The following is a 17,318-nucleotide window of genomic DNA, read 5'->3' on the forward strand; positions in this document are numbered from 1 at the left end:
TCGTACCAGTGGCTAGGACGTGTTCTCTACATGCCCTTCTGGCTAGGAAGGAAGCATGGAGATCCCCATGAAACATGATTAGGTGAGTCTTTGCCAAGACAGGGAAGAGATCAGATTTGGAATAGTTCCCAATAAGCATCTCCAGATAAGATTGGAAGGATAAAGAGGCAGTAAGTCTCTCTTTAGCCTCCAGTTATCCCTTCAATGTCTTTATCTAGTTTTCCAACAGTGAAGGTATGTTGGACGTCCTCCCAGATGTCTGAATTACAAGGAAGGACTAGAGAGACAGGTTTACATTCCTCTAGCACTGGGAATGGCCTGTTCTCCATTGCTGCTTTCATCACAACCTCTAAGCTTTTAGAGGCAAAAGAGAAGTTTTGTGGCCAGTTTCCTGCCAAAGGCAGAAAGTTGGGTATTGGTGAATTCAGCCATCTTTAACTCCCTAACAAAAGGGGATTGAGCCTGGCCATTATCCAGAATGATTGTTTCCTTGGGAATCGTATCATCCCCAATGGAAGCTTCCGAGTTAAGACTTACGTAGCAGTAAGGATAGCTATCAACTGATGGAAAGAATTCCAAGTCCAAGATTGTCTTGGAACCCAAACTATCCTCAATATGAAGGAACCCTTCAGTTAAGACCATATGCTCAGCATAGCACCAAGGGTTCTTAACTGTGCATTCGGGTAGGCTCGAGCTGGGGGAGCCTTAGAAACAGGTGCCTGTTGTAAAGCTTCTATCCTTGCTGTTAGGTCTGCTTGAGAACGTTCATATTTAGCGGTTAGTCCATGTAAACTGTCATGGACCCCATTAGTTCCAAGTAACTGGGAAGCAAAGGTATGTCTAACATCGGAACCGTGGTGGAGGTGGAAGCTGGGGCTTAGTTAGAAAGTAAAGAGGCACTGGGAGCTGCACTCACTTGATGCACATCCAATGAGTCTTCTGAGGCTTCCATGGTCAGCAGGATCCTCTCCCTATGTGACGATACAGAAGAAGTAGGAGACATGCTGTCGGCTTCCAGGCTCATGACTTGCTGAGCATCCCAGACTTCATCGTCCGCACGATCTGCTGGTACCGGCGGGAGTTGGACCATCGGTAAAAGTTGACCAAGTACAGAGGACACCTCAGCCTTGGGGAAGTTCAAGTCCATCAGTTCCAGAGAAGGAAGATAAGGAGAACCTTGTTAAGAGCTCTTCTGGAAGCCTCTTACCCAGTGTCGGAGTGTCCTCCAACGGCGATCTCGAATGTCCAAGGAGACGTCAGTGATATAGAAGCTGGTTTGAAGAAGATCTGTGCAAACCTAGCAGTTGGTAGGGTCCCAGATTGCAACCGATCCCTTGGCCACATGGCAGTCAGCATGCATGTTTCCGGCAGGCCTTGTGGCCACAGGGTAACTTGACCCAACTGGTACAGGTGACCATTGAACACTCCATGTCATCAGCAACCTGTAAACATGAGAAATTGCAATGAGTAAAAATCATTAAAGATCATATGTTCTTAAAATTTGTAAAACATTAGACATCCTAACCAAAATAAACCTACCCCTAAAGAATGGCTAAATCTCAAATGAAATTGTAGTACATGCCAAACCACTCAGAAATCTGTAGTGATTTATGAAACAAAACATAATGATGGTGTGGTAGGAATATGGAGGAAAGGATCACATCAAAGGAACACTAGAGCCTCCAGAGTAGGTCTAAGAAGGCAAGTTCACTCATCATACTACCTAAATTAGCAACTGTTGCCCCCAAGGCCACAGCGGCTGGGAGGCAACAACTATTGCTAGTAGCCAGTAAAAGACTTACCTGTCAATACCCCAGGCATGCTGACACAAGGCGGCAGGCGCATAGTAAGGTCATCAGGTGGAGATTGAACAATCCCATAGCGAAGGATCCACACTCAGTGTAATTACAGGATTGAAAGGCAGTAAATAATGAACCTGCCAAAACCTGATCATTAGCATTATCTTATGAAAATTGGAAGTGCAGCCCGTAAGATAATGAGAGCCGTAGAAGACGGCCAGGACACTAAGAATTATAAATTCAAAGGATGTCCTGACAACCAGGCAGGATCCAATCAACCAACTCTAGCGGATAATATTCCCCAGATGTGGGATAGGAAAGAGCAGATGACCAGTCTAAGGCTGCGGCTGAGGCGGCGGAGGGGGTCATCCATAGCCAACACACAGCCAGTGCTAAAAGAACTCAAGCTGATAAGACAGGAAGCAGAGACAGGAGGCTGTGGACGATTAATCTTATTTTATTTGTTTTAGTTTTGCCAAATCAAGAGAGAGAGAGAGAGAGTGAGAGAGAGAGAGAGAGAGTGAGAGAGAGAGAGCGAGCATTTATGAGTGTGTGTGCATGTGTATGTGTGTGTGTGTGTGTCCGCGCGTGCCACCGAGTGAGAGGTAGTTAGTGTAATGATTGTTTGTATTGGGAAGCCAATTGGTATAATTGAGGTTCTTTGTTTAATTTTTATTTTGTAGCTAGGTTAGGGCGGTGGTGAATGTCTTGAGTGAAAGCTTTTTCTATTTGACTGTAGCAGGAGTCACTTGTGTACCGAATGCTGGATTAGTTTTTCTTTTGTTCATTGACTAGCTTGGAAATATTTTTCTATAACCACTGTAATTCTCCTTTGGACTCCTTTGGAGATATTAAATTGAGTTTTGAATGCTGATAAATTGTTGCTACCTGGATTGTGTTTAAGTACCTTATTGGATTGCTCTGTAGATCAGGATGATATCGATGCTGTAATGATCCAGCCTGGTTGAAGGAATCTGTTTGGAGTATTGATGATGATGATAACCACGACTACAATCAGGAAGGCAGTTGTGGCAAGTTGCCACCCAGTGTAGGCTACTATTAACCACAGAGCTGTGGTCCACATGCAACATATTTAAGTTTAAGAGTTTTTGGTACTTCGTGCAAATGTGTTTTATTGGTTTTAATGAGTGCTTACTTGAGTATTGTGTTTCCCTGATTATTGGAGACAGTTTCTGTGTACGTACACGTACTATTTCTATATATATATATATATATATATATATATATATATATATATATATATATATACAATATTGTGGTTTATGCTATTGTTAATTTTGTCTTGATTTAGTTTTAAGTTGAGGATTGGTGATAAGTGTGATTAGTATTTTTATTGGTGATTTGTTTTTGTTTTGAGGATTATAGTACTAAGGATTAATAATAACCGATATTTAAATGTTGGATTTTAGTATTAATTGATTGTTATAGTTGTAAGGAAATATAGTTTTAAAGTTATGTTTTGTTTTACTGTTCTCTTTGTGTAAGAGTCCAGTTGTAAGGTTACGATAGTAGAAACTTGGTTTTGAGGAGACAATTGTCAGTAAGTACGATTCAAGGCTGTGGGGGGTTGCTTTGTTGTGCATCCCGACACATTATTTTGGCTCCTGAACAGGAACTTCCGAGGTGCGATAGATAACTGGATTCTTTGACAAGGGGCAGAATAGGATTAGGAATTTGATGTAAGACCAATGAAAATGGGAGAACAGTTACAGGTTTTAAAGGAGGAATTGCGGTTGTTTAGAGAGCGAGAGAAGTTGTTGTTAGAGAATACGAGGTTGAGTTGTGAGAATGAGGAGATGCAAAGGAAATAGAGGGAAATTTAGGGAACTGTAGAGAGAGTGGAAGAAGGTTTTGAGATGAGGATGCAAAAGAACAAGGAACGAATGGAGAAATGAATGGAAGCTATGATAGGGGAAGTAATGGGAATGATGAAAACGTTCATGGGTGAAGGTGCAGTCGGAGAATTGGCTTCTGCTTTGGGTAAATGGTTGATAGTGGAGGAGAAGGCTAGGGTAAGTGATAATGGGGAAGGTAGTGATAGTGATATTGAAGGTAAAGGGATTAAGCATAGTAAGGATGGACCGAAAGGTGATAGAAAGAATGAGAAGAAAGATAAAAGTAATGTGAAGAAGGAAAAGAAGAAAGGTTAGGATGAGAGTGAGGATGATCATGAATGGGTAAAGGTGGTATGTAAGAAAAAGAGTAAAAAGGGAACTGTTAAAGATAGGAATTTTAGTGTAGAATTAGATTCCTTGTATTCAAATTGGGAAGAAGGCAACAAGTAGGGAGTGGGCAGTGTAGGTAGTAGTGAGAATGAAGTTGAAGTATGTAAGACAGTGTTTATGATAGAGGTACCTAGGTGTGAAAGGTTTAATGAACATAGCAGTAGGGATGTATATGACTTCTTTAGGGAATATGAAAGGTTTTGTCAGGCTGAGTGTGGTGATAGTAAGAGAGGTTGGGCCAGGGAGTTGGGAGAATATTTGTCAGGATATTTGTTGACGATGTATGGGGTGATAATGAGTATAGAGGATGTTGAGTATGAAAGTGTGAAAAAGAGAATAATTGAACAGGTAAAACGTATGAAAGGGAGTGTTAGATATAAACGTAAGAATGATTTTGATGAGGCACGGATGAATGTAGGAGAAGCGATATCAATGTATGTATTTAGGTTGGAAATGTTAGCTAGGGAGAAGTATGGGGATGAAGGCATAAATGAGAATACGGAACTAATGAAGAAGTTTTTGGGTACGGTACCAAAGAATGTGTTTGAGTTTATTAATTTGAAATGGAAGGAGAAAATGAGGTGGACGAGAAAGAGATTGACATGGGATGATATTTTAGAGATAGTTGATTATTATGAGGTAGATAGGTGTTTGAAAGATAGTAAATCTGGGAGTGTAAGAACTGGAGTGGAGGAAAGTGTGCCAGAATTTGGTAGTTTTAGAGATACTGTTATGAGAGGGTCAATGAGGGTAGCTGGTAGTGTAGTAGATAGGAGTTTTAGAGCGAGTAATGTAGGAATACCCATGCAGGGAAATGAAGGGTTTAGACAAGGAAATCTGGTTTGGAGAGATAGGAGTGGTAATGTGCAGCAAGGTTTTCTTGGTTTGGTTGAGTTTGGTCGCAAGTTTGTTCAAGATTGTTCAGGTATAGGGAAGCCTTTGAATAAATGGACGGATAAAAGGAATAGTACAAAGTTAAAATGGGATGATCAGACGATAGAAGCGCATGAAAAGTTGAAAGAGGAGGTCGTGAAAGACGTCACTTTGGCATTTCCAGACTATAGCGAGAATGCAAATATGCTAGAGTTATGGATGCGAGTGGGGTTAGTATGGGTGGGAGTTTGGTTCTAATGCAAAGAGTAAATGGAGAAGAGCAGTTGAGAGTAATAGCATATGTTAGTAAAGCATTTGGTAAAGCTGAGCGAAAGTATGCAACGATTGACAGGGAATTGGCTGAAATACGATTTTGTGTGAAAGCATTGAAAGTATTTTTGTATGGTGTAAAATTCATTGTGCATATTGACCATTAGCCCCTAGTATATATGATTAGGAAGGAGTGTATGAATGCAAGGGTTGCTAGGACTATAGAGGATTTGAATTAATTCGATTATAAGTTAGAATATGTACCGGGAGGTAAAAATGTAATAGCAGATGCGATGTCGAGGATGCATGGAAGGATGAAAGTTAAGGAGAATAATCAGAATTCTGAAAGGTTACCTGAAGATTTAATTGTGGAGCAATGTTTTGAAGGGGAAGATATGGTATATAAGTGTATCCTAAAGGGTTTAAGCAAGTTAATACAGGAAGGGTTAGATAGGGAATACCAGGTAGCGTAAATGAGCTTAAAAGAAGGGTGATGAATGAAGTATCGAAAGAAATGGTATATGAGGAAGAGAATAGTGTACTTAAAGTTGAATTATGATCAAAGATATTAATGGTGGTAAGTATATTGTATGGTGTAATTATGTATTTGTATTTTGGATGGAATTGTCCGATGGATTATAGAGTATATAAGGGGAATGATAGGGAATATATTTTGAGAATTCAATGTAATGAGGAATGTTGCAAATTGTTGAGTGAGAAGGATAATGGTGCGAGTGACTTTAATCCAAGATATGGGGGTGTGGGGGACAGTGAATATGATGATGAACATACTGGCAAAGTGAGTGACAGAATTGAAAGGAGAGTAAATGTATGCATGCATGGTGTAAAAGGAAGAATGATGACATATGTCAATATAAATGAGAATGAATATTGTAGTTTAATTGATACGGGTGCGCAAGTGTCATTAGTAATTGTGTCAGTTATCAAGGAAATTGAAAGGTACAATTGGGAAGTGAAAAGACAGTGTATGAGTGTGAGAATTCATGGAATAGGTAAGGGAACTTTACTTGTTTGGGAAGAAGTGAGGTTGAAGGTGAAACTAAGGAGTGTGGAAGTTGCCATGATTTTATTGTAATGGGCGAGAATGAAATGCCCAGTTGTTTTTTGATAGGAATAGATTTTTTGAGGTAGCACAATGTGTCAGTTGATATTGGTGAAGGTTTGCTTTTAAGGAATGGCTGTAAGGTATTAGCAATTGAGGATAATAGTGTATTTATGACGAATTTTGTTGACATGATTGATATTGCAAAGGGTGGAGATAATTTGTTGACTAAAGAAGAGGTGGAAGAAATGCAAAATTAATGTTTAGAAATAAATAAGTTACGTGAATGTATTTTAAATGATATTAGGGTGGAAGAATGGTCGTATGATTCAAAAGTGTATAAGAAAGTTGTTAAAAGATTTATTGTCTGTAAGAATATTGTGTATTTTTTACATAGGGGAATGGACGAAGAAATATATGTCCCTGTATTTCCGATGCATGCAGCTGTAAATTTGTGTATGTTAGTGCATGACAGGTATGGGCATATGGGGAAGAATAAATTGTGGGAATGCATTCGAGAAAGGTTGTTTACGCCTGGGTTGAGTCAAATTTGTAGGGATGTAGCGACTACTTGTGAGGATTGTCAGAAGGGGAAGTATCAGAGCATGCATGGAAGTCCGCCTGTTTTGAGGTTACGTATGAAAGAGCCATTTGAGATGTTTGTGATTAATTGTGTTTTGTTACCTGTGACTGAGAGGAGACACGTGGGAATGATCATTATGGTAGATCATATGAGTAAGTTTAGGTATACAGTATCCATCAAGAATAAAATGAGCGAAACTGTAGCGAGAATGGTAAGTCAAGTGATGTTTCCGATGTGTGTGTGTAAGCCTGCGAAAATGTTAAGTGACAATGGTCCGGAGTTTGTTGGATGGGAGCTTGAGCAGATGTTAAGAGAATGGGGTATTGAACATGTGTTTGACTCCGTACATGCCAAGTGCGAATGGTTTGGCTGAAAGGACTGTAAGAACATTGACTGAAATTTTGCGGATGATAATTAAATGTGATAATGATTGTGATTTATATGTTCGGCATGCATTATGGGCGTATAATGCGACGGTGCACAAGAGTACAGGCATGTCTCCGTGTAAGTTTGTGTTGAATTTTGAAAAGATAACAAGACCAAGATTGAGTATGTCTTAGAATGATAAAGATGTTTGGAGGAAAGCAAATGAGAGCCTTGTAAGCTATAAAGTGGGAGAGTAAGTGTTAAAAGAAGTAATTGAAAAGGGAAGAATGAATGTCAATAAGGTATGTGATAAGTTTGAAGGTCCATATGAGGTGTTTGGTGTTGTTTCTAGTCAGTTAAGTTATGTCTTGGGTAAAGTATGTGTGGATGGTAGTGTGGAAAAGGTTAGGGCGCACCACAACCAGTTGCGAAAATGGAAGGAAGTACCAATATATATTCAGGAAAATGGTATGAATAAATGGCTTAAAATTAATAAGTATGAACCCAGTATGTGTTTGACATTAGGTTTAGAAGATAAGCAATTGGTGTTAGCCGAGTATGGAAGGAAAAAGAAATCGTTGGAAAATTTTAAGGGGGATAAAAGACAGGAATATTTTGTAGTTATTGGTGGGAATCAGAATAGGCAGGACAAGGGTGAAAATGTACAGGTGAGTATGGAAAATAAATGTATTAATACAGATGAAAATTGGATGAGTATTAACGATACTTGTAGTGTGTGTGGTTTTTCGTTAGATGAGGTAAAAGAAATTATGACGAACGCGAGAATGAGAAAGAAGAGAATGATAAGAAATTTGAATAATTCTTTTGTTAAAGCTGAAAATGGTTTCGACGTAATGGATGAATTGTTGACAGAAATAAATGGGATTTTAGGGCCAGATGAAAATGAGGTTGATGGAATAGTGCATGATATATCAGACGAGAGGAACATAGACCGGAATCATAATATTACAATGAATGATAACAATATGGAAAAAGCGAAAGAGAGAGTACAGGTATATGAAGGTCCAGTTACTCGAAGCCGAAACCCTGTTCCCGATTGCGACTGAGTAATGAAAAAAAAAAAAAAATAGGTAAGTGGTGTGTGAGGATTTGGCAAAGTAAGGAGAGAGGAATGTGTATGACTGATTTTATCTTATTTGCTTAAGTTTTGCCAGAGAGAGAGAGAGAGAGAGAGAGAGAGAGAGAGAGAGTGTGTGTATGTGGGTGTGTATGCGTGTGTGTGCATGTGTATGTGTTTGTGTGTGTGTGTCCGTGCGCGCAACCGAGCGAGAGGTAGTTAGTGTAATGATTGTTTGTAGTGGGAAAGACTGTTGGTATATTTTAGGTTGTTTGTTTACTTTCTTTATAGCTAGGTTAGGGCGGTGGTGAATGTCTTGGGCGAAAGCTTTTTCTATTTGACTGCAGCAGGAGTCAGTTGTGTCCCGAATGCTGGATTAATTTTTCATTTGTTCATTGACTAGCTTAGAAGTGATATTTTTTTTTTTTTTTTATAAGCGCCATAATTCCTCCTTTGAACTTCTTTGGAAAAAGTAAATTGAGTTTTGAATGCTGATAAATTGTTGCTACCTAAATTGTGTTTAAGGACCTGATTGGATTGCTCTGTAGATCTGGATGATATCGATGCTGTAATGATCCAGCCTGGTTGAAGGAATCTGTTTGGATTATTGATGATGATGATAACCACGACTACAATCAGGGAGGCAGTTGTGGCAAATTGCCACCCAGTGTAGGCTACTATTAACCACAGAGCTGTGGTCCACATGCAACATATTTAAGTTTAAGAGTTTTTGGTACTTCGTGCGAATGTGTTTTATTGGTTTTAATGAGTGCTTACTTGAGTATTGTGTTTCTCTGATTATTGGAGACAGTTTCTGTGTACGTACACGTACCATTTCTATATATATATATATATATATATATATATATATATATATATATATATATATATATATATATATATATATATACAATATTGTGGTTTATGCTATTGTTATTTTTTTATTTAGTTTTAAGTTGATGATTAGTGTTAAGTGTGATTGTTATTTTGATTGGTAATTCGTTCTAGTTTTAGGGATTATAGTACTAAGGATTAATACTAACCAATATTTAAATGTTGGATTTTAGTATTAAGTGATTGTTATAATTGTAAGGAAATAAAGTTTTAAAGTTGTTTTGTTTTACTTTTCCCTTTGTGCAAGAGTCCAGCTGTAAGATTACGATAGTAGGAAGTTTGTTTTGAGGACACTATTGTCAGTAAGTAAGATTCAAGGCTCTGGGGGGTTTCTTTGGTGTGCATCCCGCCACAAGCCGGCACCCCTGTCAACAGTAGATAGGCTAACCTGGCAAGGGAGTCAAGACTTCATAGCAAAAGGGATATCTCAAGCTGGCAAGACAGGAGGCAGAGACAGAAGGCGGCACTTCTGCCTAGATAGGCTGACCAGGCAAGGGAATCAAGACTCCATAGCAAGAGGGATATAGCACAGGAAGAGAGGCTGCAGACATAGAACAAGGACTGCCAAGGCGGCAGAGGAGGACCCCAAAGGGTACCAACTCCATGCCTAGATAGGGTTAGGTCATAAGGAGAACTGTACAGGCAAGCCTACCCTACCTTGTGGGTGAGGTAAAGCTCAAAAGCTAGGGTGGTATGACTAGACAAAATGAACATAGTTCCAATACAGTCAGGTCAGGTTATGGCCTAACTAGGAAGGGGAAGGGGCAGAGAAACACTCAAGGGTGGTCTCTAAGGTGGCAAAGAGATTTTAACCAGGGAAGGAGAAAATCTCAGCTACCTAGGCCAGGAAAAGTAGCCCACAAGTAGGCACACTAACAGGCACAAGGAAATGGGAAGAAGGGGCTGGTGATGGGAGATACAGCAAATGGTGAGGCACCATGGCAGAAAGGCCCAAAAGCAACATTAGAACAGCAATAGTGTTCCAAAGGTGCTTCTGTGATAGGGCACAGAGGACAAGTTCTCACAACCAGGCTTAGCCTACAAAAAGACTTAGAGAGAAGCATAATAATGGATAAGGCAACATAGGGAGGTCTACTAGTCAGTATCAGAACAGGGGGTAAGGTGTTCCAATGGGTAAACATTAGTAGACACAGGGAACAGGATCCCCCGACCTGTGCCGCCTCGTCACACATATAGGCTACGTGGAAAGTGAGAATAGTCACTATCCAACTCCCAGAAGGACCTTCAAGACTGCAGCTCCCCTCCGTGACGAATCAACAGCATGGGAGGATAGACAGCCTCTCCCAACCGGCAAGGTTTGGTGAAAGTGCATAATGAAAATTACCAGGCATGGCCACCGGCTAGAAAATGCTGATGAAAAACACACAAGAAACACCAAGGAAAGATGGGAGGATACCATAAACATACCACACTTTAGAATAATAAAGTAAAACATATTCTTAAAGTAAAGTAAAATTACTAAACAATTAAGAGTTTCTGAGCGATTGAGACATGATGTAATGGCGCCGAAAGGATACCGGCCTTGGAACAATAAAAGCATGCAGTACAATATAAATATAGGGAGGAGACCCAGAATTCTCCAGCACACAAAATAGGGGGTACTCAACTTAGTCGATAAGGAAGCTGAAGAATTCATGATCGAAAATCACTCAAAAAACTAAGACAAATAGCAGAAACTCTCCAAGCGGAATGACAGAGATGGCACTGCAAAGGGGATTGGTTCAACAGTTGTAGCACATAGAGATTGGGAGTTGTAATGGCTCTCCTGCCCACATATCCTACCTTTACCTTGCCTTCAAGACAAGGTTAACTCTATTCGGGGAAGGATAGCCATGGCTTGTTATTAACAGGTCCCTGATTTATACACGATATCTCTCGGGATATTTGCTCCGGAGTTTGGAACTCCATTGATACCTCCATGGTAAATTTCTATGGTATATCGCTTGCAGAAATATCCCAAGAAGAAGCTGCCAATGAGGAATATATATTATATATATATGTATATATATACACACATACAATATATACCTATCAAAAAGAAAGATGGATCTATTTCAACCACAGAAGATGAAGAAAGACAACGTTTTATGGAACACTTTAATGAGTTCAAGCAGATGAGATATGAAAGGAATGATTTGACTGATATACCTGAAGCTGATGAAGACCTTGATGTGCCTATGATTGAATTCAATGTGTTTGAAGTCTAAGCTATCTTCAAAATACTAAAGAGATGGAAAGCCCTGGATACGATGGAATAACTGTGAAGATGATAATGGCCGAGAATGAAGTGATTCCCAGAGTACTTACGAGATTATTTTGTAGAATGTGGCATGAAGAGGCAAAACCTGATGAATGGGAGTTAGGAGTGTTGGTGAAAATAGCAAAAAAAGGAGACCTGACTTATTGCAATAATTACAGAGGAATCCCACTTACGTCTGTTGTTATGAAAATATATAGTATGCATATTGTAAAGAAACTGGATAGAAAGATTGATTAAAAGCTTAGAGATGAACAAGCAAGATTTAGAAAAGGTAGAAGTTGCACTGACCAAAATTTCACGTTGTAGAATATAGAAATCCACTTTTGATGGCCTTTGTGGACGATGAAAAAGCCTTTGATAGCATGCACCGAACAATTTTGTGGAGAGTCCTGCGTTATGGAATTCCTCTTACATATGTAAATTTGATTAAGTCTGTTCATGAGCATAGCAAGTGCATAGTTAATGTTAATGGAATCTTTTCAAATGAATTTCCAGTGAACAACGGGGTACTCTAAGGTAATGTGTTGTCACCTATGCTGTTTATCCTCCTCATGAATTTTGTAATGAGTAGCACAGTCGGAGATGGTGGAGAAGAATTGGACTGGATTGGTGATAGGAATTTAGCAGACCTAGAGTATGCTGATGATGCTGCCCTTGTTAGCAGAACACCACAGTATTTGCAATGCTTGCTTACCAGAATGCATGAAATATCACACGAGGTTGGGCTGAAGATAAATAGAAGAAAGACAGAGATGATGAGATCGGAGTATGCAATGGAAGCTGATATATCATTGGAAGGGGAAACGATTAATGAGGTAGAATCATTTAAACATTTAGGGTCTTTAGAATTAGAGTTTAGTGAAAGATTCAAAAAAGAAAATCAGACAATGGCTAGGTTAAATGAAATTTGGAAATCAAATCACCTGAAATTACATATAAAACTCAGACTATATATCAGTTTAGTGAGATCGGTGTTACGCTATGAACATGAATCGTGGTATGACAATGAAACAATCTCCAATAGATTTAGTAGATTTGAGAACAAAGCCCTCAGAAGAATATTAGGAGTTAAATGGTAGGATAGGATTAGAAATTAAATTATAAGAGCAATTACTAGAGTGCCATATGTGGATGAGATCAGTATAAGGGGTAGATGGAGATGGTTTGGGCACGCTCTTCACACTCCCCAAGAGAGATTAGCTCACCAAACGTTCAGCTGGGCTAAACAAAGGAACTAGAAGAGTTGGAAGACCCAGGCCTACATGGCCGAGGACTATGAAGTGCAAAGTAAGAGATGATGAATGGAGAAGTATTGAAATAAAAGCTCAAGATAGAGACGACAGGCGAAATCTAACCAAGGCCCTTTGCTCCAATAGGCGTAGGAGATGATGATGATGTTATAGTAGGGTTAGGCAATTTTTGACACTTTAAGTAATCTTTTTACAAAATCGTTATTAATAATTCATGACCAAAAACCAAAAATGTTTTCAAAAGAGGTAATTCTCATCTATAAAAAGGGTTTGTTTCATAATCATCAAAGAATTAGAAATTCCCATATATCTGTAATAGAGAAAAATTTCTTAGAGGCAAGGTTATTTTGGACAGTGAGACAATTTTGGACACGTCTGTATCTCCGTTAAGAGGTAACGCTCAATTGGGCAAATTGTCACAATTTGTGATCTCTATCAATATAAATATGCTAGAAATAATTATAGACTTACGCAAATTTTTGTGTCCGTAATCCAAGATTGTCCAATTTTGCCTCACCAAGAAAAAAGTGAGAAATTTGCCTGTCCAATTTAGCTTGACTATGGCTTTGAAAACTGTCCAATTTTGCCTTACAATATGAATATATAAATTAAACTTTGCATTCAAGCACACGAATATACTTTTATGTATAAATCTGCATATATGTAATCATAAACATACAAAATAAGACATGAGGGGTGCAATAAGTGGGGAGGGCTCTGCTCAAGGTGAAACCATGAGAGTTACATTTAAAAAAGCTTTTCTTTCTAGCTCGAGGGTTATGATGTGATTTTCAAAAACTTATTTAATACTGGGGACACCCTCAAAGGTGTTGACACTCAGGGGGGTGAAACTTTAATAAAGATTGACCTAAACATGGTAACATCCTCGAGAGGGATGTTAGCCCAAATGCTACAAATAATTAGAATAATTTCTACTTTATACATTGTTCCTATAATAATTCACATATCCAAATGAAAATTTCAGGGATTGAAATGAAATTTATTTTCACTGTTCCTGCTAATTTCCATGTTAATAATTGTTATGTTGCCTTTTTGATATGGTGTTAAATGCAGCAACATTATAGTGAACAGCATGATAGTGAGATACATCAATGAAGTTTATATTTACTAGTGTTACCTCATATTATGAACGAAACATCAAAGAGACACTTTTACCTACAAAAGATAATATTAAAGAAAAAGCAATCAAGAATGATAAAAACAGGACAAAAATGAAGAAGTCATATACTCAAATAATAACAGAAAGGGATGCAATTGATTTGAGAAAAATATAGGGAAAACCCAAAAGAAAGGTATCAAGAGAGATAGAAACAGGACAGATAATGGAAATACAAAGCAATCAAATCTCTTGATTCTTTAAGAAAAGTATCTCTTCAAGCATTAACGTAAATACAAAAAAAAATCTAAATTGACAAAGGTAATAAATAGTGATAATTAACTACTTGGATAGTATCGATAGTGAATCTGATCCGGATTTATTTATACCTAAAATAAAAGAAATAAAAAAGAAATGGTATGTAGGAAAATGGTATGTGGCAATTTGTAAAAGATATTAAGGAGCGTCCAATATTTTGCTCTGGTAGAGCAACAAACTGGTTTTTAGAAGAGGAAGGAGGCAAAGTCACTCGCCTTGAGTTAGATTGCTTGAAGCCACATATCATCATCAACTCCTCTCTCGCCTATTGATTAAGGGTCTCAATTAAATTTCGCCAGTCGTCTCTATCTTGAGCCTTTAAATTAATACTTCTCTATTCATCATCTACCCCACGCTTCATAGTACTCAGCCATGTAGGCGTGGATCTTCCAACTCTTCTAGTGCCCTGTGGAGGCCAGTCGAAAGTTTGGTGAAGTTATCTATCTTGGGGAGAGCAAAGAGCATGCCCAAACCATCTCCATCTACCCCTCACCATGATCCTATCCACATATAACGCTCTATTAATCTCTCTTATAGTCTCATTTCTAATCCTGTCCTGTCATTTAACACTCAATATTCTTCTGAGGGCTTTGTTCTAAAATGTACTAAATCTTTTTGATAGTTTCATTATTATACCACGATTCAAGCCCATACAGTAACACCGATCTCACCAAACTGATATATACCCTGATTTTTATATGTAATTTCAGCCGATATGATTTCCAAATTTTACTTAGCCTAGCCATTATCTGATTTGCTTTTTTCAACCTTTCATTAAACTCTAATTCTACAGATCCTGTATTAGATATCATAGTTCCCAGAAATGTAAATAATTCTACCTCATTAATCCTTTCTCCTTCCAAGGATATTTCATCTTCCATTGCATAATCCGTTCTCATCATCTCTGTATTTCTTCTTTTTATCTTGAGCCCAACCTCATGAGATATTTCATGCATTCTGGTAAGCAAACTTAGCAAGTCTTATGCTGTTCTGCTAATAAAGACAGCACCATCAGCAATGTTTAGCTCAGCTAATTTCCTGTTACCAATCCAGTCCAATCCTTCTCCACCATCCCCAACTGTCCTATGCATTACAAAATCTATGAGGAGGATAAACAACATAGGTGACAACACATTCCCTTGGAGTACTCTAATGTTCACTAGAAATTGGTTTGATAAGACCCTGCTAACATTAACTCTGCATTTGCTATGCTCATGAATAGGCAATTAAATTTACATATTTTAGAGGAACTCCATAATAATGCAAGGATCTCCACAAAATTGGCCAGTGCACATTATCAAAAGCTTTTTCATAGCTCACATATACCATCAAAAGTGGATTTATATATTCTACATATTGCTGTACCACATGTCTTAAAATGAAATTTTAGTCAGTACAAATTCTACCTTTTATAAATCCTGGTTGTTCATCTCTCAGCTTCTCATCAATCTTTCTCTCTAGTCTCTTTAGAATGAGCATACTATATATATTTTCATGACAACTGACGTTAGTGTGATGCCTCTGTAATTATTGTAATCTGTCAGATAATTTTTTGCCATTTTCACCGGCGCTCCTAGCTCCCATTCACCAGGCTTTGCCTCTTCATTCCACATGCTAAAAACAATCTTGTAAGTAATTTCGGATTCATTTTATTTTCGGCTATTATCATCTCAGCAGTTATTCCATCGTATTCAGGGCTTCCCATCTTTTGTGTTTTTTAAGAATAGATTCGATTTCAAACACACTGAATTCATTCATGAGAATATCAAGGTCTTCATCAGTTTCAGGTATATCAGTCAGATTATTTCTTTCGTATTTCCTATTTATGACCTCACTAAAGAGTTCCATCTAATGTTACCTTTCTTCATTCTTCTGTTGTTATAACAGATCCATCTCTCTTTTTGATGGGTAGATGCTTCTTCTTCTTTGCTCCTGTAGAGATTTAGTTAGTAATTCTATGAGCAATTCTTACACCATAGCCACTCCCTGAATTCTTAGCTGTGTCAACCTCATCTCCTTTCCTGTCTAAATATTCTCTCTAGTCATTCCTGGCTTTTCTTTTGACCTCACTATCAATACTGGAATACTTGGCATGCAATATCTTGTAATTTTCATTACTTCCTCAAAAACATTCAGCCATCAATTTCTGTCTTTGTCTTTTTTTTTTTTAGTATTCCAAGTATCATTTGATATGCATGGTTTTCTCTATGTAACTGCATCTTCACTACCAACTGACTGACATTTGTTCTTAATATCACACCATTTTTCATTAATTGTCTGTTCTTCGTCTATTAAAGTCCTTTACGACTGCAAATGGAATCTTTCATTCAGTTACAAAGATTTCTCTGTGCTCATCCTCTAGAAGCTTAGTTATATCAAACCTAGGTATTCTATATACATTTCTGTTGGATGCTTTCAGTGTTAATTTCAGTGTGGCAATGAGGAGCTGGTGATCACTCCCAATATCTGCACCTCTATAGCTTGTTACATTTCCCAGAGCCCCTTTCTCTCTTAATGACAATGTGATCTATTTGATTTTTCTAATTGCAACATGTATACACGTGGATGTTCTTGTGTTGAAAATGAATACCTCCAATGACAAAATGTTTGCTGAACAGAAACTTATAAATGTGCCCCATTTTCATTTGCAACTTCGCCAAGAACCTCAACACCCATCACATTCTCTATCCCTTGATTATTCCTTCCAACTTTAGCATTGAAGTCATTAATCACAATTTTCATATATCTCTCAGGGATCTCATTTATTACACTCTGCAGTTCTTCATAGTATTAATTTTTCCTTTCTTCAGGGAACCATTTGTTAGTGTATTGCAAACTATAATACTCATATTGCACTACTTTGATTTAATCTTTGTAAGTAACAATTTGCTATTTACAGCTCTCCATTCCGTTAATACCTTTTCTGCTCTTGGTGTCATCATCATTCCTATCCTTTCTCTTCCAACTCCCATCTGATCTTACTTAGTAGATAAATGTATCGCCTTGGTCTAAGAGTTCCTTACCAATCTCCTTATAACGTGTTTCACTTAGGGCCAAGATACCCAAACTATATTTCATAAATTCATTCTCTACTAGCTGTAACTTCCCAGTCTGATTCAGGGTTCTAACATTCCAATTACCTATTGTCAATTTTTCTTTAGTATTTATAAACCGGGAGAT

The 17,318-nt window shown here is 38.0% G+C and overlaps 1 pseudogene; it reads left to right on the forward strand.

Annotated features, from left to right (window-relative positions):
- The first annotated feature begins 3,748 nt into the window (after nt 1–3,748).
- On the forward strand, nt 3,749–5,176 carry LOC137631330 (uncharacterized; annotated as a pseudogene).
- Nucleotides 5,177–17,318: the final 12,142 nt, after the last annotated feature.

The sequence above is a fragment of the Palaemon carinicauda genome, chromosome 1 (assembly GCF_036898095.1).
Source record: "Palaemon carinicauda isolate YSFRI2023 chromosome 1, ASM3689809v2, whole genome shotgun sequence".
NCBI classification, from domain to species: Eukaryota; Metazoa; Arthropoda; class Malacostraca; order Decapoda; family Palaemonidae; genus Palaemon; species Palaemon carinicauda.